This window comes from Carcharhinus amblyrhynchos, chromosome 11, assembly GCF_965287045.1.
Source record: "Carcharhinus amblyrhynchos chromosome 11, sCarAmb.v2.hapA, whole genome shotgun sequence".
NCBI classification, from domain to species: Eukaryota; Metazoa; Chordata; class Chondrichthyes; order Carcharhiniformes; family Carcharhinidae; genus Carcharhinus; species Carcharhinus amblyrhynchos.
The window spans coordinates 81,264,801-81,290,909 of NC_137334.1; the positions used below are offsets into that span (position 1 = coordinate 81,264,801).

Sequence of the window (26,109 nt, forward strand, 5' to 3'; positions counted from 1 at the left end):
TATATTGGGACATTCGGAAAGCGTTGACAAAGTCTCGCATGAGAGATTATCATGCAAGGTTAAAGCACTTGTGATTGGGGAAGTGTATTGAGATGGATTGAAAACTAGTTGACTGAGAGGAAACAGAGAGTAGGAATTAATGGGTCCTCTTCAATTTGGCAGGCAGTAATTAGTGGATGCCACAGGGATCGGTGCTGGGAGCCCAGCTATTCACAATTTATATTAATGATTTGGATGAGGGAACAAAGTGTAACATCTCAAAGTTTGCAGATGATACCAAGTTGGGTGGGAGGGTGAACTGTGACAAGGATGCAGAGATCCTTTGGCATAACCTTGACGGGTTAGGTGACTGGGCAAATCAATGGCAGATGCAGTATAATTTGGTTAAATGTGAAGTTATTCACTTTGGAAGCAAAAACAAGAAGGCAGATTATCACCTGAATGGCTGTAAATTGGGAGAGGGGAGTGTGTAGTGGAACCTGGGTGTCCTTGTGCACCAGTCGCTAAAGGGAAGCGTGCAGGTGCAGCAGGCAGTAAAGAAGGCAAATGGCACGTTGGCCTTCATTGCGAGAGATTTCGAGTACAGGAGCAGAGATGTGTTGTTTTAATTATACAGGGCCTCGGTGAGGCCACACTTAGAATATTGTGTGCAGTTTTAATCTCCTTTTCTGAGGAAGGATGTTCTTGCTTTTGAGGGAGTGCAGTGAAGGTTTACCAGGCTGATTCCGGGGATGGTGGGACTGATGTATGAGAAGAGATTGACTAGGTTAGGATCTTTTCACTGGACTTCAGCCAAATGAGGGGGTACCTTATAGAAACTTAAAAATTCTAACTCGACAGGATAAATGCAGGGAGGATGTTTCCAATGGTGGGGGTGTCCAGAACCAGGGGTCACAGTCTGAGGATTCAGGGTAGATCATTTAGGATGGAGATGAGGAGACATTTCTTCACCCAAGAGCGGTGAGCCTGTGGAATTCATTACCACAGGACATAGTTGATGCCAAAACATTGAATGTATTCAAGAGGTGGCTGGATATAGCACTCAAAACAAAAAGGATCAAAGGTTATGGGCAGGATTAGGCTATTGAATTGGACAATCAGCCATGATCTTAATGAATGGCAGAGCAGGCTCGAAGGGCCAAATGGCCTCTTTCTTCTCCTATTTTCTATGTTTCTATGAAGTCGCTCTTAGATAAACACTGTGTAGTAGTATTGTCACTGGACTAATAATCTAGAGACCCAGGGTAATCCTTTGGTTAGAATCCCACCACAGCAGATGGTGAAATTTGAATTAAAAAAAAACATGGAATTTAATGGTGACCATGAAATCATTGTCGATTGTTATAAAAAAACAATCATTAATGTCCCTTTACAGAAGGAAATCTGATGTCCATGCCTGGTCTGGCTTACATGAAATCCAGACCCACAGCAATGCAGTTGAATCTTAAAATGCCCTATGCCAGTGCCTCCCCAAATATAATGCAAATTGCTATTGTATAACCATTCAATTGTTCCACTACCTTCAATTTTCCATCCTGCAGTGAAAATGAAAAGCTATCCCATCTGCCTCACCTTCTGATTTCCATCCTCCCCACCACCTATTTACCAATGGAGAAAGGCAACTGATTTTGTAGTTTACCACTGGATGGGGTGGTTCAAGCCAGGACACCATTGGTGGTGGGCTAATATAGTCATGCCCAAGGAGCCAATGTCAAATGAAGGTGTTGCAAGTACTGGGTACCCCTGCACCAGCCCAGCTATTGCATGGTTGGCCTTCATCTAGCTGCCTGGTACGGAGGAGTGTTGCAGGCCAGTTGGACATAATGCAACTGCCCAATTTCCACTTCCAACATGAACAGTCATCTTTATAATGGACAAATTAATAAAACAACTCCCTTACATCTCGTAGCAGACTGACAGTAGGTCAATAAGCATGTAACTAGCATCACTTTGTCCTCTCATTTTGAAGATTGCAACATGTAATCAAAGACATGCAAGCCATTTAATTTTCACTCAGAGAACTAACTCAAGTAGTAAGGAGTTTACAGACATTCAGGGTTCTAAAGAATAGCCAAGAAATTGAGTTGGGTACAGAAATGATGCATAAGAGAACGCAAGTAGATAGATCTTTTAATACATTTGAGATCTATTCATAGTTCATTATACATCAAATCAATCTATCCCATAAAATGCATGACATATTTGCATCAGTGTTAATGTATTGCACAATAATTGCAGCCTTGTAAATCAACTTTTACAGTTAGTAGGCTGACTAATGTTATGCATAATCCAATTAGTCATTTTCGGAATTCATTCATTGTAGACTGGGGGCAGATTTAACGATGTGGCTTGGAGGACTCGTGCTCCACAGACATGTGAGTCAGACTGAATCTTGGCTGGACTGACATTCCCAACAGCCTGCCCACATCAAGTGATGGATGGGGCCAGTCCTTCCTTTGGTCTTGCAGTGGCATCAACTGCTAGCTCCAGCCGTTCTCTGGGGTAGGGGAGTTGGCAGAGCTGACCCCCAAACCACCCCCCAATCCCCAACAGAGCAGATCCATTGCACTGAAAGCAATTGCTAGCTCACTCAAAGTCAGGAGGAAAAGCCTAAGAATCAACTCCTTTCAGAGAATCTGCTTCACCTCTCCACTTGTCCCCCGCTTAGAATACACCTCAAATTTGCTTTCCCTGTGTTTAAGAAAAAGGTTGATATCAACCTACTCTTATCTGGACACCCAGTATATTTTAACACAGCAATAAGCAGGAAGGAATAAAAGCATCTAAGACAAGGACATTCAAAAGTTTAAAATATTGTTTAAAAAAATTGATGGCAGTAATTAAATTTACCACTTGGAATAATATTTAAGTTATGAACACCACACTCTTCTTTCAAATGTGGAACATTGTTTTAGTGTGGAGAGATGTTCCATTAAGACAAGTAAACAAAATATGTTGAGGTTAGTTGAAAATTGGTCTGCTGATATTTATCCTGCATCAGTTTGATACCACAGATCTGTAATGAAATGAATAATATGCAAGACCTTGGGGTCTGAATCATGCTTTTAAGTTAAACAATGAAATGTCTCCCATGTGGAGTAATGGCAAAACTCCCAAACAGACAGTCACAGACTGACTAACGTTCCTTTAACAATAATCAGTTTTAGCTCCATAGCAAAATACAGCCCATGCCTCCACATTATCCATTAGAGACCCATTATGCAAGGGATTAATCTAAGAGTGAGATAGAACAGCAAACTGCATTGTCTAGAATGATGTGGAAAGTTAGACAAAGCATAAATGATCTCATGTTTTCCTGACTCCCACTGCCATGAGGATTGGCACATGGACATTGTTTTTTAATTTTTATTCCATTCTTAAAGTTACAAAGCCAGTTGCAGAGTGGACCCGGCAAACCCAAATCTATTTCTTGCTTGCTCCAAAAACCAATTCAAATTGAATCCAATTCACGGTCCCCACAAGACAGACAAACAAGATCCAAACTGACCAGAAGAGGCATTGCACCTGATCTTGGGCTTGATCTGATGCTTGATCTTAGCCCAAAGGCACGGACATGCCTCTGACATTATGGGCACCGGTTCCACCAAAAGATTAAATGTTCTATTCAGAGTTTAAAAAAAAAGAACTATATCTGCTGGGAATGGAAAGCATTATTCATTAACACTACCCCACACTGCTGGATCTGAATGGCATTAAGCTTTATGTGAACAATCCAGCAATGTAGGGTTGCTGGAAGGCTCCATCTACACCTGGCAAATCTTTACCTGCGAGTTAACACAAGTGTGCTTAATGGTAAATGGTGCTTTATGTGGCATCTGGCCATCGCTTTTGGGCACCGATTTGAATGATGACATGCTTTAGGATTGAATTCTATTTTTTGGAATACGACAACAATCTGGGTTGAATATGTCTCCCTGATATCTTGGAGGGTTTGCTTCATTGGGTTCTGTGGTTGGGGAGAAAATTCACCAGGTTTTTACCCCTGGGAAGATTTATTTGTAGTTGGTTCTGAATTTTAGTAAATGAAGCGTGGTGGAACAAATTGAGAATGGCCAAACAGAAATATTGATTCCAGCAAGCTGAAGGGCATTTACTTGCTTTGCATGTCACCTTCTTTCGCCTTGCCTTGGATTTAAACTTAAACTGACACAACCCATGCATGGAAGGACTCATTAGCCTTCTATAAATATATGCTGACACTCCTCCCTTTTCTGTTGGCTAAGACTCTGTTGCACTGCCGAGGGAGTGCTGCACTGCTGAGGTGCCATTGTTCAGATGAACCACTGAAGCAAGACTGCCCTTCAAATGGGCACAAAAGATCCCATGGCACTGAGGAGAGGTGAGGAGTTGTCTCCCTGGCCAATATTTATCCCTTAACCAACATCAATGTGATGCTATAATTGTTATGTACATTGGGGCGTAGCCCCTTTATGGAAGTGAGTCAGGTGACCCTGGGTATGAGGTGATCTGCCCAGGGGCTGCCCTGAGAGGGCAGTGTCATTGGAGTGAGTAAGACTGCAATAAATATCCATGTTCCCTGATGCCTGTCTGTGGAATGAGTTCCTGAGGATATTTAGCAGTAGGAAGAATTTAACAAAAATAATTGATCTGATCAATGCATATTGATGTTTTAGGGTCTTTGCAGTGCACAGGTTACCTGTCATGTGTCCCTACATCACAGCAATGGCTACACCTCTTTTGCTTTTTTTTCCCCCCATTTGTTCTTGCCGATTGCGGCTCTATGAGATCAAAACTTGTAAATAGCAAAACAAAGATAAGCAGAGTGTCAAAAGGACAAAATGAGACATGAGATGTTCCTAGCAGAGTGAGGGGAGTAAGTAAATAAATAAATAAGATAAAATGTATGGAAATGGAATGGAGGTGAAGGAGAGACTTCATGCTCTGAAGTAACTGAACTCAATGTTCTGTTCAGAAGGTCGTAAAGTGTATAGTCGGAAGATGAGACGCTGTTCCTCCAGTTTACGTTGGACTTCACTGGAACGTTGCAACAAGCTCTCATATGTGGATATGAGAGCAGGATGGTGCGTTGTAATGGTCAATCGACAGGAAGGTCTGGATCCTGCTTGTGATGGACCGAAGGTGTTTATGACCCTCGGGTGGGCAAGGGGGTAAACTTCCGGCACACTTACGCAGATGAAGATGTTCAGCAGCAAAATGTTGAGCTCAAGGATAGATGGTGAAATCTGAGGTGAAAATCATGGCAAGGGGAGATGGTTAGTGTGCAGGAGAGGGAGAATCGTAGAATCCCTACAGTGCAGAAGAGGCCATTCAATCCATTAAGTCGGCACTGACTCCCTGACAGGGTATCATTCCTAGCCTTCTCCCCCACCCTATTCCCATAACCCCACAAATTTCCTAGGTTTGTCCCAAAAACGTAAAATCTCACCCAAGGTCAACCGATCTTTCCATGGTGCACCCCTTGCCCATTAGATTCCCAAGGCAGGTGGAGTAGTAAAATTCCAGCTCAAGGGTCAATTTAGCATGGTCAATCCACCTAACCAACATATCTTTGGACTGTGGGACGAAACTAGAGGAAACCCCCACAGGCACTGGGAGAATGTACAAACTCCATACAGATCCAAGGCTGGAATTGAACCCAGGTCCCTGGTGCTGTGAGGCAGCAATGCTAACCATCGTGCCGCCAAGGATGGGCTTGAGGAAGAACCCATTTGCTGGAAATGGGCTGGCTACCCCTACGCAGGGAAAATGCAACCGCGCGATGGGACACAGTTACAGAGCTGCAGTAGAGGCATTGGAATAGGATTGTGTAGTCAACCTTGCTGGAAACTGCGGAGAGGCTGTGGAGAAATAATATATCACGGTCACAGTCCCTGAGGATCTACCGGCTTTTGGACATGGTCTCAATCAATGCAGTGGTGACAACAAATGAACCGTCATAAGAACATAAGAAATAGGAGCAGGAGTAGGTATAGCACTGCATCACTGCAGATTTACACTGGGAGTAGGAAAGAATTTACAAAACAATAGACTGAGAAATGATTTATGAATTAAGGAAATGGTCTGTGAAATGTACACATATTTTGTATAAAGTGAGTGCAGCTCTTTATTCAAGCTCCTTCCCAGAGGCTGGAAAGTGATGGATATCACTTGGATATTTATTTAATTTTTTTGTGTATTTTAGCAGATCCAGAAAGGAATGTATCTTTAAGCCAAAGCTTCAGACTCACTTCCAGTTAAGCAGGAATTAGCTGTTGATTATTACAGTCAAGCCTCTTAAAATAATCTACATTGAGAAAAAGAAAGTTAGCTTTAATAGACATGAAACCATCCTTGGCAAATGAATAAAAGCCAGTATGCTAGAATATTTAGTCGGTTTGAGTCGAATACTAATTTCTTTCAATGCCCGATTCATTTTGTTCTGTCCATTTTGATTTCCTGCCTTTGGGATGCCACTTCCCGCCAGATATCCCCCCCCTATCCGCCCCCTTCCCCCTCCTCCTTTCCCTCACGTTGGTGGGGAGTGGGATATTGCATTGAGCTGGGGGAGCTGCAGTCAGCACCATGGGGAGGTGATGGCCTCGTGGTATTACTGCTAGACTATTATTCCAGAATTCAGCTCATGTTCTGGGAATCCAGGTTTGAATCCTGTCATGGCAGTTGGTGCAATATGAATTCAATTTTAAAAAGTCTAGAAATTAAGAATCTGCCGACGACCATGAAACTACTTGTCGATCATTGAGAAAACCCAACTGGTTCAGTATGTCCTTCAGGGAAGGAAATCTTCCTTGGTCTGGCCGACACGTGACTCCAGAGCCACAGTAATGTGGTTGACTCTCAGCTGCCCTGGAGCAGCTAGGGATGGGCAATAAGTGCGAGCCAGCCAGCGATGCTGATATCCCATGAATGAATAACAAAAAAAATTTGATTTGATTTATTATTGTCACATGTATTGGGATACAGTGAAGAGTATTGTTTCTTGCGTGCTGCACAGACAAAGTATACCATACAAGGCAAAAAGGAGAGGGTGCAGATTGTACAGCCGTAGCTGGGATGTAGAGAAAGATCAACTTAATATCAGGTAGGTCCATTCACTAGATCTGTAAGAGATTGAGTTTATAAGAATTAGTGTAATGATTTAAAAGCATAGAACAGGAGTGAAAGAGAGTATGCTAGGGACAGCTTGCAAGAGCTTAATGCAACCTTGCATTAAGTTGATCTTTCTCTACACCCTATTGATGACTGTAACACTACATTCTGCACTCTCTCATTTCCTTCTCTATGAACGGCATGCTCTGTCCGTATAGCACACAAGAAACAATATTTTTCAGTGTTTGTTAATACATGTGACAATAATAAATCAAATCAAGAAGTCCCCACGCTCCAGCACCAAAATGTAGATGTAGTCTCAAGTGGAAGATGACAGCCAAGTAAGAAAACAGCACGGCACAAATGAATAATTGCAGGGTATTTATGCTTTTGACAATCTAGTTTAGTTGGGCCTTGTTCGCATGTAGATTTGTACTAACTTGCATACACGAGATGTCCGGTTAGCCTCGCAGCAGATTTGAGGGGGCACGGTTTGAAAGCTGCTTGGCCTAATGGGAAAATGGTCAACCTGACAGATAAAAAAAATGGGGCTTAGCTGAGTGCCGGGAATGTTGCTGTGATGTTTGGTTACTATGTTTATTCTGGAGGATCGTATCTGTGAGTAATTATTCAGAATCACAAGCAGATTTATCCTTCATCAGGCCACAAGAGAAAACACATGCGAGAAAGCAAATTTACAGGAGGATTCTTTGTTGAGGCCAGACTGCTATTTTCTCCTTTACTAATCTGAGTTTTGTGTTCGGTGAATGGAACAATTTTTCCACTCATTTTCTATCCAGCATGGCCAGTGGGTAGCGCCAGGTTAAGAGTCCCTGTTCCCTGTACCCACAAGGTGCTGCGTAGCCTCAAACACTGAAGGGCAGTCCGTGTCCAAGAGCAGGGCCAATTTCCTCAAAAATCTTCATGCCATTTCTAAGTTACCAATTCAATGAGGTTAGGAGTCCCTTTCTGTCTTGCACTGCCATCCCTTTCATCATTTAATCACGCCTGCCTTCCCCCTTATCGCGCTGTTCTTTCCCTTTTGTTCTTTGCCCTGAATCCTGCCACCCCCGCTCTCCCACTTCCTCTCGATCTGTGTTCACTTCAAAGCGGTTCATCTCTAACCACTTCCAGCCCTGATTGAAAGTTCACTGACGGGAAACATTTCTCACATTACAGCAGTGATGTGTTTCAAAAGTACTTCCAAGGTTATGAGGCACGTTAGGGTCATTCTGGGGTTGTGAAAGAGGCTATATAAATGCAGATTCTTCCCTGTTTTCCTTATTAAATGCACGTAATACCTTTAATACCTTGGTTCTTCCCCGCCCACCAACATCCGTCTGAATAATCTCACAATGTTCCAGTATCTCCAGAAGTCTCTCCTCTTATTTTAGTGCTAATTTGTGTTATTGGGGATATTCTGGAGGAGTTTGGATTTACCACAACTCAGTTTTACTGCCCAAATAGATGTTTGTTTTCTTATTTGCTGTTGAGGGTGTAATTATTATCAATTCCTATTGCCCTGAGAAGGTAGTCAGCCTCTGGTGTGGTGTGTAACAACTCAATCTTTAGCCACTTTAAACAACATGATGACTTGATCAGGTAGGTGGTGTTCAGTTCAAATCACACTCGGCTGGGTTCACACGTTCCCTTCCCTAAAGTTCATCAGAAAACCAGCTGGGCTTTGATGAGAAGCGAGCCATTTTTAGCCTAGTGTTACTCTGCATATTACCAGATTTAATATCTCATACACCCTATGAAATGACAGAGGGCCTCTCTCTCATTCACTCACCTGGCATCTAACTGACTCCACAATGCTTCCCATCGACGAATTTTGCATCCCACCAGTTTGGGATGTGAACCCTTGGATTGTTAGTTCAACAGTAATAACAACCATTTGTGTTCATCATGGAATCACAGAATTCCAACAGTACAGAACTGGGCTATTTGGCTCTTGGAGCCTGCATCAACAACAATCCCACCCAGGCTCTGTCCCCGTGACCCCATGTATTTCCCCTGCTAATCCCACTGACACTATGGGGCAATTGAGCATGGCCTAACCAGCACATCTTTAGAGTGTGGAGGAAACCGGAGCGTCCGGAGGAAATCCACTTCTGCACAGGAAGAACCTGCAGACAGTGACCCAAGCTGTGAATGCGAACCCAAGTTCCTGGCACTGTGAGGCAGCAGTGCTAACCACTTTGCTACCGTGCCACTGGCCACCGTGCCACCCATTATAGCACCTTTAACAAAATAATATGCCCCATGGCACTTCAGTATCGTAACCATGTCACAATTGCACCCTTTTTCATATTTGGCCTTTCCCTCTCTGTATCTCTTTTTCTGACTTTGCCTTTCTCTCGCATTTTCTTTTGATAAAGGACATCCTCCTATTGCTGTGTCTTTTGACCCCTATTCAATCCGAGCTGAGAGAAATGACGTTCTGTCCTTGAACCTGGGTTAGCTGTGAAACCATGCCATCGAGTGCCTCATCCATAACTCATCCAACCTAGGTCTGTGTAGTGCCAAACGGTCGCAAATCGAATATAGTCCAACCATACCTCAAGTTGCATCACTGCACGGATGTTTGTCACAATTTGATTAAAGGGACACATTTGCTTCTGTATAAGCAGCGCATTGCTATCATTAAACAGAACACCTCACACAGATATCCAGATTACATTTAAGTAAGCTGTATATTTGCTTTGCAATGTAAACACAGTTGAACTGTGTCTAAATGTTAAGGATTATGTGTTTCCACCTTTGAGATATTTCAATAAAGCGGCTTTTTGCGTGGTTTTGCTTTTCACAACAGTAATCTTGGCGCACCATGAAAACTCCATTTAATAAAACCAACAGCATAGAGAAACAACTTTCACCTCCTATGTAAAGAATTGATTTTATCAGAACTCTTGTGGGGACGTCCTCATGTATTGATCTCTGCTTCTACAGCACCCTGCCCCCGCCCCCCTCCCTATTTTGTCACTAATTCCATTTCAAGGAGACATACTATCAACAGCTGAGGAAGTCCCTTGTGCTCCGACATTCCTTTCAGTGTTCCAGTGGGGAAAGAAAATAAACAGAGCTTCATCTAAACAAACAGACCCTTCTCCAGCAACAAGGGAGAAGCTATCAAGCACCGTTATCACAGCTGGGGCAGCCAATCTTCACACAGGCCGTTCGAAGCAATGGCCAAATCTTCACCTTTGCTTCTGAAGCTGTGACACAAATTTTGACTTAACTGTTTAACTTTGGCAGTTAATGCCCTCAACGTTATCCAAATAAAGGCAACTTGAATTCTGGGTCTCCCCCGACTGAAACGTAAGTGTCCTTTTGGTTTGTGCCATGTTGTGGCGCAGTGCCCACCAAATGTGCCCATCACGGGGGGCTGGGGGTGGGGGCAGCAAGGTTATTTGGAACGTGGCAACATCCCAAGGATCCAGAGAGACTGAGCAATAGTGTCAGGAGCAATCGGACAGGTGGTATGAATGGCAGAGGCAGCTGTTGCTGGTGGGGACGGATTGTAAGCAGTAGGTGCGCCCCTCCCACACCCCCCCGCCCCCCCCCAACACAAATATTCTGAGGCAGATGCAAAACGTCCCTGGGTCTGGGGTTTCACTCTATTTCGCTTTGCCTCAGTCTCTTTCTGCTTCTTTTGATTTTCATCACCTGTCTTATGTTCTCTTGTTTGTATCCATTGAAGTTTAAAAGAGGTGATGGCCTAGTGGTATTATCGCTAGACTATTAATCCAGAAACCCACCTAATGCTCTGGGGACCTGGGTTCGAAACCCGCCACAGTAGATGGTGCAATTTTGATTCAGTGAAAAAATCTGGAATTAAGAATCTACTAATGATCATGAAACCATTGTCGGAAAAACCCAACTGGTTCAGTAAAGTCCTTTCGGGAAGGAAATCTGCTGTCCTTACCTAATCTGGCCTACATGTGACTCCAGAGCCACGGCAATGCAGTTGACTCTCAACTGCAAGTAGGGATGGGCAATAAATGAACATAAGAAATAGGAGCAGGAGTAGGCCATCTAGCCCTTTGAGCCTGCCCCGCCATTCAATAAGATCATGGCTGATCTGTCGTGGCTCAGTTCCACATTCCCGCCCTCTCCCCATAACCCTTAATCTCCTCTCTTATCAAAAACCCATCAATCCGCGTCTTAAAAATATTTAGCGAGGCAGCCTCCACCACTTCAACGGGCAGGGAATTCCAGAGATTCACCACCCTTTGAGTGAAGAAGTTCCTCCTCAACTCCGTTCTAAACCGCCCCCCCCCCCCTTTATCTTGAGGCTGTGCCCCCTCGTCCTACTGTCCTTTCTGAGCGGGAAGAGTTTCTCCACCTCTATCCTATCCATCCCATTCATCATCTTATATGTCTCAATGAGATCTCCCCTCATTCTTCTAAACTCTAAAGAGTACAAGCCTAGTTTATTCAGCCTCTCCTCATAGCTCAACCCCCTCAACTCCGGCATCAGCCTAGTAAACCTCCTCTGCACTCCTTCCAAGGCCAAAATATCTTTGCGTAAGTGCGGCGACCAAAACTGCACACAGTACTCCAGCTGCGGCCTCACCAATGCCTTATACAGCTGCAGCAAGACCTCCCTACTTTTATATTCAATCCCCTTCGCTATGAAGGCCAGCATCCCATTAGCCTTCCTGACCACCTGCTGCACCTGCAGGCTGGGTTTTTGCAACTCATGCACAAGGACCCCGAGGTCCCTCTGCACCGTCACTTGCTGCAGTTTTTTGCCACGTAAGTAATAGTCCTTCCTACCATTATTCCTACCAAAGTGGACCACCTCGCACTTGCCAACATTAAATTCCATTTGCCAGTTCCTGGCCCATTCGCCCAGCCTATCTAGATCCTTCTGCAGACTCTCCACACCCTCCGCGCAATTTGCCGTTCCACCAATCTTGGTGTCATCAGCAAATTTCGACACCATACACTCAGTTCCCTCCTCCAGATCATCTATATAAATGGTAAATAGCTGAGGCCCCAGCACCGACCCCTGGGGCACTCCACTAGTCACCAACCGCCAATCCGAATAGCACCCATTAACCCCCACTCTCTGCCTCCTATTTGACAACCAATCCTCTATCCACGCTAACACCCTACCCCCAACTCCATGCCCCCTTACCTTCCGCAATAACCTCTTGTGAGGTACCTTGTCAAACGCCTTCTGAAAATCAAGAAAGACCACATCCACCGGCTCTCCTCTATCCACCGCCCTAGACACATCCTCATAGAACTCCAATAAATTTGTCAGACACGACTTCCCCTTAACGAAACCGTGCTGTGTCTGCTCTATCAAGCAATTCCCCTCAAGATGCCTCGCTATTTCCTCCTTGATGATGGATTCTAACATTTCACCTCCAACAGACGTTAAACTAACCGGCCTATAATTCCCTGCCTTTTGCCTGCCACCCTTCTTAAACAACGGCGTAACATTAGCCGTTTTCCAATCTTCTGGCACTTCCCCGGAATCCAGCGACGTATGGAAAATAACCACCAAAGCATCCACTATCACCTCCGCCATTTCTTTCAGAACCCTTGGATGCATTCCATCCGGTCCTGGGGACTTGTCCACAATCAGTCCCTCCAGTCTGTCGAGCACCGCCTCTCTAGTAACAATAATGTCATTGAGACCCTCCAGTCCTACCACCTTTCCATCGCTAACACCCGGCAAATTATTCACGTCCTCCTCTGTGAAGGCCGAAACAAAAAAGTTATTCAAGACCTCAGCCATCTCCCCATCCCCTACCACTAAGTCCCCCCTCTCATCCTCAGTGACGCCCATGTCCCACGCATGAATTTTTGAAGAAGTAAGGCAACTCGATCAAAACCTTGGAGAACTTGAGGGATATTGGCAGGGTGGATGTGGAGAGGACGTTTCTTCTTGTCGGAGAACCTAGAACTAGGGAGTCACCGTTTAAAAATAAGGCAGCACTCATTTCAGACTGGGGCGAGGAGCAATTTATTCTCTTTGAGGATCGAGAGTCTCTGGAACTCTCTTCCTCAAAAGGCAATGGAAGCAGAGTCTTTGAATATTTTTAAAAGGTACCGCTAGGTAGATTTTTGATTAAAAAGAGGGTGAAACATTATGAGGGATAGGTGGGAATGTGAGGTTAAGGTTACAATCAGATTAGTCATGATTTTATTGAATGGTGGAGCAGGCTCGAGAGGCTGAGAAGTCTACTCCTGCTCTTAATTTGCATGTTCTATTGTTTGCTTCCTTAGTATCCCTTTTTTCAATATGCTTTTATTTTGTTTCAGTCTCGTGTTCACTTTCCTCCCTCCCCTCCCCCAAGTGTTGGTCTTGTTTTACCTGCGACACTCTGGCCTAAGCCAGGAGGTGATGGGTTCAAGCCCCACTCCAATGACTGTCGCACAAGCAAGCTAGCCTGAAACCTCAGTGCAATGATGAAGCAATGCTTTTCAAACCCCACCTACTCTCTTAGGTGGAAGTAAAAGTTGCCAGGGCACAATGTGTGATGGAGCAGGGGCGATGTTCTCGCCACCATTTATTACTCAACCAGGCAATGGCCTAGTGGTATTATGGTTAGATTATTAATCCAGAAACTCAGCTGGTTCTGGGGAGCTGGGTTCAAATCCCACCATGGCAGGTGGTGGAGTTTGAACTCAGTAAAAAATATCTGGAATTAAGAATCCACCATGAGCATGAAACCATCGTCAATTGTTGGGAAAAACCCATCTGGTTCAATAGTGACCTTTAGGGAAGGAAATCTGACATCCTTAGCTGGTCTGGCCTACATGTGACTCCAGAACTACAGCAATGTGGTTGACTCTCAACTGCCCCTCTGAACAAGGGCATCTAGGAGTAGGCAATAAATGCTGGCCAGCCAGTGACACTCATGTCCCATGAATGAATAAATAAAAAATGATCTGGTCATTTATCTCTTTGAGGCTTTATGGAGCCTGACTGCATACAGATTGGTTGCAACATTGACCTTGAGAGACCCATCACTAGCTGGCATGTAAAGTTTCAATTTTTTTAATTAGTATCACAAGTAATGTGACTCTTGCAATGAAGTTACTGTGAAAATCTCCTAGTCGGCACACTCTGGCACCTGCTCAGGTACTTGAGGGAGAATTTAGCACGGCCAATGCACCTAACCAGCACCTCTTTTGGACTGTGGGAGGAAACCGGAGCACCCAGATGAAACACACACAGACACGGGGAGAACGTGCAGACTCCGCACAGACAGCTGGGAATCGAACCCGGGTCCCTGGTACTGTGAGGCAGCAGTGCTAACCACTGTGTCACCATGACATTGAGGTAGAAATGAAAGTGAGAGAAAAACAGGTCATGTGAGTTAACATCCGAATTATACCTTATCCGAGATGTTTTTTTTTCTCCCAGTTAGTCAAGAGATCCGTTTGTGGTAACAGGGCAACATAACTTTGGTTACTCATAATTTATTAGAATATGATATGCTTATAACCACAGAAAAATGTTATTTACACTCTTATATATTTCCAGTAAGCATTTCCTTTCTAGCATAAATGGGAAGCAGTCTGATTTACACTGAAAACATGTATTTTGGCATTCAGAGAAAAAGAGATCTCTTATAAGTGCACACACAGTAAAGTGCATATTTGGGTTTGTGGGTGAACGTGGCACATCACCAACCTGTTTCGATGTCCCAAGCTTCGGTTCCCAGAAACTGCATTGCAAACATTCAGATCGGATCTAACCTAGCCTCAAACATACAATCTGTTCATCAGCATTTTGTTGAGATGCATATTTTTCAAATCAAGCTATGGATGGCTTAAGGCCTGAATGTGCTAATCTTGCACCATTGCATCTTCTGAATGCTGTTGTGCTCAACCCGCCATTTTGTAAGCAGATCAGAATCATCTCATTCAATCTTTAGGTTTACTGGCTTTCATTACTTTGATATGATTTTTTTTTGACATTCGTCCTAAAAATTATTGACGTTTTTTTTGTTTTCATTCTTTTCTCATGTTACTGTTTTTCTCCAGGTCTCCCTCATGCTCTTCTGAAAACATTGAGGTAGAAATTGGGTCTCTGCCTGCCATTTAGTTGTAAGGACCAACACCTTGCACCCCAAGAATGATTGAAGGACACCCAGGCGGGCATCCTCTGGTCCAGTCTGTGGCAGGGAAATTTGGAAAATTTGACAGGCCAGTCAAATGTCAAGTTCGGGTGGGAATTTCTGGTCCTGTGGTGGACAGGACCAATCGAAAATTAGGGCTGATGGTTTTAAATATACCCCTGGCAGCTAACCAAACCAGCTGCTGCATAAAGTTTCTAGGTGTCCAGATCACCAGCAACCTGTCCTGGTCCCTTCATATCAGTGCTACAGCTAAGAAAGCCCACCAATGCCTCTACTTTCTTAGAAGGCTAAGGAAATTTGGCATGTCCTCTACGACGCCCACCACCTTTTACAGATGTGCCATAGAAAGCATTCTTTCTGGTTCTATCACAGCTTGGTAGGGCTCCGCAAAAAACTACAAAGAGTCGTGAACAAAGCCCAGTCCATCGCACAAACCAGCCTCCCATCTGTTTTCATGGTCTGTCTACACTGCTCACTGCCTCAGAAAAGCAGCCAGCATAATCAAAGATCCCATGCACCCAGGACATATTCTCTGTCACTTTCTTCTGATGGGGAAAAGACACAAAAGGCTGAGGACACGTACTAATTGACTCAAGAACAGCTACTTCCCTGCTGCCATCAGACTTTTGAATGGACCTACCTCACTTTAAGTTGATCTTTGTCTGCACCCTAGCTATGACTGTAACACTACATTCTGCACTGTCTCCTTTGCTCCTCTATGTGTGATATGCTTTGTCTGTATAGTACTCAAGAAACAATACTTTTCACTGTACGCTAATATATGTGATAATAGTGAATCAAATCAAATCAAAGTTACATCCCACTTTAATTTCCTCTTTAAGCAGTGGCACGCATTCTCATTTTGCCACTGCTGGGCAGTTCCTCACCATGAAACGCTCTGCACCAGAGGTGGGCAATCTGCGGCCCAGAGCTCACATGCAGCCCATCTGAGTGCGGCCCATGAGACATTTTGTTGAGCATTGCCCATGCACAGGATTGCCATACTCTGATGGTTTCCATCCGCTATTTTTTCCCTACCAGTCTGACTGAAGAGCTTCGCACGAAAAGCAAGTGCAAGTAAAATAAGGTACGTGCTGATTGCACACAACATTGACTGTGAGAGTCATGCACCCCCTCTGTGCCCAATGAAAACATAAATATTTATTTTATTTTTACCATTTGAAGTCAATGACATTTCTTTTAGTATGTGAATGATTAAGCTTTTTCTTTAACTTGTTCTGAAAACTTGGTGCACATTAAATGTATTTAATCATATTCATGGGGGCCATGGTTAGTGAAGAAATCCAGTTTGAATCATGTGGCCCACTGCAATAAGGGAAGGTCACTCATGCGTGACCCCCTCACCTGCCTGGGTTGTCTACCACTACTCTGAACCCTTTGTTCTTTTTTCTGACAGTCTTAAATTTTGGTAGTTTGAATATTGCAATAATTCTTGTCCACTAGCTTAGGGAAAAACTACATGTTTATTTACAGATTGTGACTATACAGAGGCTTGCAGCCTCTTGGCTGCAGACAGCTTTCAAGAACCTTCTGGAACATCAATCCCTGCTAACCAGGGATGCCCCCCACCTCCCCAACCCGCCCCCCCGCCACCATAGGTATGAGATGAGATCACTAGAGGACAACATGGAAAGTAGGATAAACTGGTCAGGATATAATAGCTTGGAGATGCCGACATTGAAGGAACAGCCAGTTCCAAAAACTAGTGGCGTTTGCTACAAATAAACCTGTTGGACTTTAACCTGATGTCATGAGACTTCTTACAGGATATAATGGCACAGGATCTTTAATGTTCACCCGGACAGAAAGATCGAGCCTTAATTTAACATCTGAAAGACAATTTCACACATAGCAAACTGCAACAACGCAGCATTCCATAAGTACAAACTCTTAACTATCAACCTTGATTGTATGCTAACAAGAGTGGGCATTGAGTCCATAGCTTTGCAACTCAGAGGCAGAAGTGCTACCAGGATTCTAAACACATTTGTGGCAAACATTTTGCACAGTACGTGTTAGTAAAGCACAGTCTTTGCTATTTATCTGCACAGTTTTGTTCTGATCTAAAGGAAGAGAGACCAAAACCAACCTTCAGCGCTAAGAGCACTGCTGTGTGACATATGTTAATGACTTGAACTTGGGGATATGAGTGCTCCCAAAAATCTGCAGATGACACAAAACCTGACAATGAAGTAAACTTTGAAGATGATAATAGTAGACTCAAGATGACAATAGACAGGCTGTTGGAATGGCATGGCGGCACAGTGGTAAGCACTGCTGCCTCACAGCACCAGGAACCTGGGTTCAATTCTGGCCTCAAGTCAGTGACTGTGTGGAGTTTGCATGTTCTCTGCTTGGATTTCCTCCTGGTGCTCCGGTTTTCTCCCACAGTCCAAAGATGTGTGGGTTAGGTTGATTGGCTAGGCTAAGTTAACCCTAGTGTCAGGGGGGTTTAACAGGGTAAATATGAGGGTTTATGGGAATAGCGCCTGAGTGGAATTGCAGTCTGCAGCCTTGGCCGGCCTCCTTCTGCACAGTAGGGATTTTATTATTCTATGGAACAGGCAACAGACAGATGCAACTCAACATGAAAATGATCCATTTTGGTCGGAAGAATGAGGTTAAAGATTGAACTGGATAAATAACAAGAAAGCTGGATATATAACATGAATGAAACAGGAAGGTAGGGATATGGGGAAGAGAGTGGGGAAAGTGATACTGACTGGGCTGCTCTTCAGAAGAGGCAGAAGACACTCAATGGGCCAAATGGCCCTTTTCTATGCTGTCCAATTCTTGACTCCTATGAAAACCTGTGCAGTATCAATGCATGAAAAGTTTCTTTCAAACACATTAACATCAGAAGTGTTCAGCCCAAAACTCCTCCCTGACTAGAAGATATAGATGTAGATCGATACAACCTGCATGAAATCATTAACTGCTCTGGCCGTCAAACCTCAATAGTCAATTAATGAATACAAGAACCAACTGAGCCAGCTGAGACCCAACTAAGATAAAATTGTTCTCAAGTGATGTAAGTGTTTGCCAAAGTGGGAGTCAAGTTAAAATTTAAAGTTTCTTTATTAGTGTTACAAGTAGGTTCATATTAACAGTGCCATAAAGTTACTGTGAAAATCCCCTAGTCACCATACTCCGGTGCTGTTTGGAGACGTTGAGGGAGAATTTAGGTGGCCATTTGTTGGACTGTTTACCATAGAACCATAGAACATTACAGCACAGAAACAGGTCTTCTGGCCCTTTGTGGCTGTGCCGCACCGTTTTTCTGCCTAGCCCCACTGACCTGCACCTGGACCATATCCCTCCACACCCCTCTCATCCATGTACCTGTCCAAGTTTTTCTTAAGTGTTAAAAGTGAGCCCACATTTGCCACTTCATCTGGCGGCTCATTCCACCTCTCTCTGTGTGAAGAAGCCCCCACCCCAATATTCCCTTTAACCTTTCCCCCTTCACCCTTAACCCATGTCCTCTAGTTTTTTTTCTCAATTTACAGGTAATGGCCATATAGCTTTATTTACAGGTAATGGCTATACAAAGGCTTGCAGCCTCCTGGCTGCAGATAGTTCCTGAGAACGTTCTGGAACATCAATCCTTGCTTCCCAGCGATGATCCTCCCACCCTGCTCCCTGATTGGTTCCCTGGGTCATGTGCACCTGGAGGAAACCCATACAGACATGGGGAGAATGTGTAAAGTCTGCACTGATAATGACCCAAGCTGGGAATCAAACCTGGGTTCCTGGGAGGCAGCAGTGCTAACCACAGTGAGACCATGCCACCTCAATTTGCTGACAGAGTGAACTCTGATGGAGAAGCAACCAATAAGTAAAACCCCTTTAACAAAATTGTTTCGAGGAACAGAGTAAATCTAAAGACTGTAGGGAAAGAGTAACACTCCTCCTCAATACTCCGCTAAAGTAAATTATGCAGCATGCATAATTTGTCAGTGGCAACAAGCTATCTACGGTCACTCTTTCTTTCCCTCCTCCCCTTCATATCTGCTCCGTCTATCTCCTGATCATTCTGTAAACACTGCACTAAATGAAAGTCTTGCACGCCGCACAATACTTGCAATATAACCTAGATAAAGTTTGAACGTAATTACATTGCTACAGTTCTGAAATGCAGGATTAGTTCAGTAAAATGATTAATGGTTTTCCCTCCAGGTTTGTTGTCTTTGTAAGCACTGTGCTAGAACACTTTGTAACCTGATACTCTGTGAGGAAATGCCTTTCTGCTTTTTAGAACAACAAATCTGACTCGCCGTCATTTGATGTGTTGCTCAGCCCAAGAGATTTCTTTTTAAAAAAAAAATCAACAACCTGATCAATCTGCAGAAGTATTTTCCTCCTACTTATTTTGACGTATTGGGGTTCGAACAGCTCGAGTTGAGATGTTCTTCTGTAGGTAATTCATCCTCAATTCACTTATCCATTTGAGGAACTTGTGTGATTGGAAGCTCCCCTGCCTGTCGGACAAAGCGCCGTCTGACTGGCTCCAACATGTACAAATATAGCATGTTGAAATAAATATGGAGGTGCCCACAGGTATCCTTCTACAAAGTAAAATGCTGACATGAAACTCTGTTCTCAGATTCCTCAGCATTAGAGAGACCGTGGCTCTGTTTCCTATGCAGCTCCTAACAGCGCACGGGTTATGGGCATAAGGTGACTGACAGGATCAGCAAGCGCTCTCTCCCTGTGTCACTTGGGAAAGTCCAGCTGCCTTTCATCTGCTGTCCTACCTGTGGGAGGATGAGCCAGCATGATGAGGGTATCAGCAGCTTACAGGAATGTGCGTGTGTGTACTGGAGCTGAGGTTAGGACACAGTCCATTTGCAATGAGCTATGAATTCAGACAACTCGTACGTACTACTGCTAATTAACTGCTAATCATCAACAAGAACTTTTAGCAACAGCTACAGGCCAAAAGCTGACAACAAAATTTCATGCCAGTCACCATAGCTTGCAGCATGTAAATGGACCTGGTGTATTAGTCAACCCAGTGTATGAGTCACAGTGGTTAGCACTGCTGGCTCACAGCGCCAGCAACTCAGGTTCAATTCCAGGTTCAATTCCAGGAACCTGGGTTCGATTCCCGGCTTGGTCACTGTCTGTGCGGGGTCTGCGCCTTCTCCCCGTATCTGTACGTGTTTCCTCCGGGTGTTCCAATTTCCTCCCACAGTCCGAAAGAAGTGCTGGTTAGGTACGTTGGCCATGCTAAATTTTCTCTCAGTGTACACAAACAGGCACCAGAATGTGGTGTCGCGGGGATTTTCACAGTAACTTCACTGCAGTGTTAATGTAAACCGACTTGTGGCATTATAAATAAACTCAATCCTAAACTTCAAAGTCGATACTATTCTTTCACTGTCAACAATCATGTTTAGGTCTATAATCAGTGTATAAATCGAACCCGCTTTTCCAACACGTTATGCTCACATTGAGAATCAGCGTGAGTCTATAATTCAGCCCCACCTCATACACTGGTGCATGGGATCAAGCGGGCGAAATGGGTCGTGTTGCCAAGATGATGCATGGAGATCATAGAAGTTTACAGCATGGAAACAGGCCCTTCGGCCCAATTTGTCCATGCCGCCCCAGTTTTTACCACCAAGCTAGTCCCAATTGCCCGCATTTGGCACATATCCCTCTATACCCATCTTACCCATGTAACTGTCTAAATGCTTTTTAAAAGACAAAACTGTACCCGCCTCTACTACTAACTCTGGCAGCTTGTTCCAGACACTCACTATTGTCCGAGTGAAAAACATTGCCCTCTGGTTAAGACATATCCAGCATGCGCATGGTGAACGATGAACAGAGATGGGTTCTCCAGCAAAAAGAATGAAGCTGAAGGTACTAAGCTAAAGGACATAGCTTTTTATGATTGGCGGGTAAATCAGCCGCCATTTTTGGAAGCATTTTCAAAGCTTCAAGAGTTGACTTGTTCACTGGGTTTGGTTGAGGTGAGAGAGTGTGTCAGTTTGAAGTTAAAATCATTTGAGGAAATCCAATGACGTCAGCTTAATGCTATCACGGGTTGAAAAGACTTGAGCATGTAATGCTGGTTGACACTCCAGTGCAGTATTTAGGGACAGCTGTACGATTGGCTGGATTTTCACTGCCAATGGTGGATAGTCTGACTTGCCGGACCTGCTTCAGTAAAAGCAATGTATGGTTTCTGCTCCTGTGGGGCTGGGGTGTAATAGAATCAGGCCTGAGAGCTCCCCCGCCCCCAACTACCTTGCCCCACCTCCCAGTCCCCGGAAGCAGATTGGCAGGTAAATCAGTAAATGAGTGCCAAGTTGGGCTGGTAAGAATACTGATCTTGCTTCTCTGTGGCCTTGTGTCAGATCTTGTACATTTTTCTCTGATGCCCTCCACACACTCCCTGCCCCATAGCACCTATAGATCCAGGCCAATTCATGCCCCCTATGCAATCCACTCCACTCCCACCTCCCTCCCAATGCTATCTCCACAACCATTCTCCCATCAGCAGACTTCAGGGGCCATATGGAAAACTTCTAACAATCTAATGCAGCTCTCATTTGCACACACTTGACAGTGACAAAACTCCCATTCATGAAATCCATTCAAAATTGTTAAATCTCAAGTGGTTATCATTTATAACTAAACAAGCAAAAAAACTTCTATTTATTAACAAGTTGGTAACCACTTATAAAAACAATAACACTTCTATTTAAACCCACATCAAACAACTAATCCTTTAATAGTCTCTGTAAACTACCAATCAAAATATGAATGCCTGCTGAGATAATTGTAGCTTTTGAAATGCTCATAATCATAGCACTTAGGGAAATGTCAACCAAGAGTTCTAATGAAACTACATGACTAAATGCTAATGTTTTTTTCTTACCCACACCAGATGGCCTGCCAATCAAAAGCAGTCCAGCAGAGGTTTTTTTTTTAACTCTCACCGACAGCTTCAGCCTGCTTCGAAAAGTTTAAAGAATGGGGCATTTTAAAAACTTCAGATCATGACATGTAACCGGACCTTATCTGCCAGCCTACTCCATCAATTTGTGACTCCTGCACTGTGGGTTGAAGCTCTTGCAACAGCTAAAATGAGGCTTGTTTGAACTCAGCACTAAATAGTCCTGCTGAGTGCAGGTTTCCTGCCTGAGTAATTTATGTTATGCCCCCTTCTCCACACCAACAAAAATTGGAGCTGTTGAAAATAGTGGCTGGACTTCTGTAGCCATGACTCACCCGCCATTTTGTAAGGCACACAGCTTTCCTGACTCTGCAAAAATCCAAGCAAAGTCTTTTAGTTAAGATAGCAAACTGGGGCTCCTGTCTGCTCTCTTGGAAGGAATGTGAAAGATTCCATGGCTGTATTGTGAGGAAGAGCAAGGGACTCATCTCCAGTGTCCTGACCGATATGAATCCCAAAACATATATCACTCATAATAAGACGATCTGATCATTCTCGCACCTGTTTGTGGGATCTTACTGTGCACACGTTGGTATTTCAGAAGTAGTTTAGTCGGCCGTAAAACACTTCTGAACGCTTTATCAGGTGCTACATAAATGTAAGCCTTGCTCTTATCTTGGAAAAACATTAATTTGCAACACTGAAGAGAGTAAATAGCTGTAGGCTGCTTTTACTTAGCTGGCAACTTGCATATCTCCGAATTAAAATGTTGTAGGTAAGTATTTTGCATCAGGGTTTGGGTGTGTAATCCAGTCTGGCATTTCAGCGCAGGGAATACTGCATTCCTACAGGTACTGTCTTTGAGATTGAGAAACTTGCACTGATGGACATTACAGGTCCCTTGATGCTATTTGAAAAGGAGCAGCAAATTTCTCCCAGACCCTTGATCAATGCCTGTCTCTCTTCACCATCCTCATCAAAGAAAAAAAACACATCAACCAGAGATACAACTGACACCAAGTGAGCAGTGCAGGCCAATTCAAAATTAATCAATAAAACTTTAAAAAAATTGTTAATAGTATGTGGGTCAACATTTATTGCCCATGCCTAGTTGTCCAAGGGCAGTTGAGAGTCAACCACATTGGATTCGCATGAAAAGAAGAAGAACAAGGAACAACACAGCATGGGAAACAGGCCCTTCGGCCCAACGAGCCCACGCCGCCATTTTAACATTATGAGTGCTCTCCTCTACCTATGACCTTTGTCTACGCCTATTGGGGAAGATTGAGGGAAGACTAATTTAGGGATAATTTGTTACACCAATCAGCCTAAGAGCTCGTTTTTGGGGTGTGGGAGGAAACCGGAGCACCCGGAGGAAACCCATGCAATCACGGGGAGAATGTGCAGACTCCCGCAGACACTGGCCCAAATCCACGTGTTGCCCGTCAGATGGTCCAGTTTAAGCGTACACTAATGACGTGAAGCACTAGGCAACTCTCAAAGCAACATCCAAGAGCAGCCCTCGCACGACCCACCACGTGTATGCCCCTTGTTGGACAACAAGGCGGACCGAATCACCTGTGAAGTAAATGTAGGCCAGGCCAGGTAAGGACGGCAGATTTCCTTCCCTAAAGAACATTAGTGAACCCAGGTGGGTTTTTGCGACAATGGTTTCACGTTCATCCTTAGACTTTTAATTCCAGATTTTCGCTGAATTCAAATTTCGCCATCTGCCGGGGTGGGATTCGAACCCGTGTCCCCAGATTACTCATTCAGTGATAATACCACAACGCCGCTGCCTCCCCCTCTACTTTGATGTTTAATAATAAAGGAGGTTATGCATGAATTAGCATTTTTTGACTGAATAAAACACAACATAAATGGGACAGTGGTGTGCTTGGTCTCTCGGTGAAAGATTAAATCCATTCCATACTGAAGCTCAAAGGGCAGTTTTCTTCAACCAAAACAGAAAGATATATTTCCTAGAGGGAGTGTATGAGGAGAGAGAGAAAAAAACTCCTCCTAAAAACAAAGAGCAGGCAGAATGATCTTAGCGAGACAGTGAGGAAAAGAAGCATGTGGTCTATGTCAATGGTGATGGCGCAGTGACTCAGGGCACAGTTGGCAGGCGATAAATAAACAGATGGTTAAAAACCAAACCGCCAGCTCTGTCTTCGAGAGAGGTTGCAGCCGGTCTCAGGGAGGAACGCGAAACAGCTCATCCTGCATTGTGTTTCGGAGTCCTTCCTCTCAGCCTCAAGCCAGGGGACTGGGCTTTAACCTCAATGAACTCCTGAGGAGCACTTGGACTCCCATTAGCTCGGATTTGCTCTTAAATGTCTGAGCTTCTGATTCTCCCAAGTATCAAAGTAAATATAAAAACAAGCAGGAACATCAAACGGCGATTCAATAATGGGAACTTGGGCTCCTCTGGCAGACTCCGAGGAATCCCTTTTGGGAAGAATCCAAAGAAAGCGCTGTATAAGGTTAAGAAAGGGAGCAGCGAACCGAGCTGTTAAAAAAAAAAATCTAACGCTGAAGAAAATGTACAATCTTTTTCCCTCTGTTGATTTTGTAAATATTTTTGTTTCAGCTGAAAGCGATATTGGGGATTGCTTGCGCCGGTTTTTCGGCCTTGTAGAGTGTGATGCGTGAATGAATAAATCCGCATTGATTACACACCCTGGGTTAATGACTATCTACTGATGGTAACTGGCACTCCTCACTCTGACGGGCTCACAAATTCCGACACAGTTCCCTAATTATATGTCGGCTCGGCACTCACTCTATCAACAAAAATAAGACAAGCAGGCAGCTGCCAAAAAAAAACGTAGGTGTTGTTCTGAATTTTTCACCGCTATCACTTTGCTCCCCAATGCCTTTGCAATGCTGACCGCTGGTGGATCTCCTGTACATTGTCCGAGAGGTCAGGCATTGGATGTTGTTGAGCTATTCAACTGCAGCAGGCAGTCCAGTCAACTAGAAAAACGACAACAGACTTCCCCTTACACCCATTCAGAGGTTTTTTTAAATCCAGAAAGAGGACAAAATAAAATTCACTATTTATTAGTGTCACAATTAAACTCACATTAACACTGCAGTGAAGTTGCTGTGAAAATCCCCTAGTCGTCACACTCCAGTGCCTGAGGCAGAATTTCGCAAGGCCATTGCACCTAACCAGCACGTCTTTCGGACTGTGGGAGGAAACCGGAGCACCCGGAGGAAACCCATGCAGACACGGGGAGAATGTGCAAACCCCACACAGACAGTGGCCCAAGCCGGGAATTGAACCCAGGCTCCTGGTGCTGTGAAGCAGCAGTGCTAACTACTGTGTCACCCATTGGTTACTCAGTTGGTAACAACCCTCTGAATCAGAAGGTTGTGGGTTTAAGTCCCACTCTACAGCACTGAGCACAAAAGTCTCAGCTTACACTTAGTGAAGAAGCATTGCATTGTCACAGGTGCTGTCTTTTGGGAGAGATATTAAACCAATCCCCTCAGTGTTGGACATAAAAGATTCTATGGCACTTTTTTTGAAGGGATGTTACCTGGCCCCTGCCTCCTCCCCCCTCCTCCCATCCACCTCCTCCCCCCTTCTCCCCACCACCTCCTCCCCCCTCCTCCCATCCACCTCCTACCCCCTTCTCCCCACCACCTCCTGCCCCCTCCTCCCCACCACCTCCTACCCCCTCCTCCCCACCACCTCCTGCCCCCTCCTCCCCACCACCTCCTGCCCCCTCCTCCCCACCACCTCCTGCCCCCTCCTCCCATCCACCTCCTACCCCCTTCTCCCCACCACCTCCTTCCCCGTCCTCCCCACCACCTCCTACCCCCTTCTCCCCACCACCTCCTTCCTCCTCCTCCCCACCACCTCCTGCCCCCTCCTCCCATCCACCTCCTGCCCCCTCCTCCCATCCACCTCCTGCCCCCTCCTCCCATCCACCTCCTGCCCCCTTCTCCCCACCACCTCCTGCCCCCTCC

At 44.6% G+C, this 26,109-nt stretch overlaps 1 protein-coding gene across 2 annotated transcripts in view; it reads right to left on the reverse strand.

Annotated features, from left to right (window-relative positions):
- Nucleotides 1–26,109, reverse strand: part of gli2a (GLI family zinc finger 2a) — a 405,780-nt gene that overhangs the window by 299,313 nt on the left and 80,358 nt on the right. The window contains exon 1 of one of the 2 annotated variants that reach the window (XM_080199476.1): nt 17,308–17,385. The exons of the other annotated variant lie outside the window; for it this stretch is intronic. The gene's annotated coding sequence lies outside the window, so the exon portion shown is untranslated. Of the gene's footprint in view, nt 1–17,307; nt 17,386–26,109 lie in introns of those variants that run through there. 2 annotated transcript variants of the gene reach the window in all.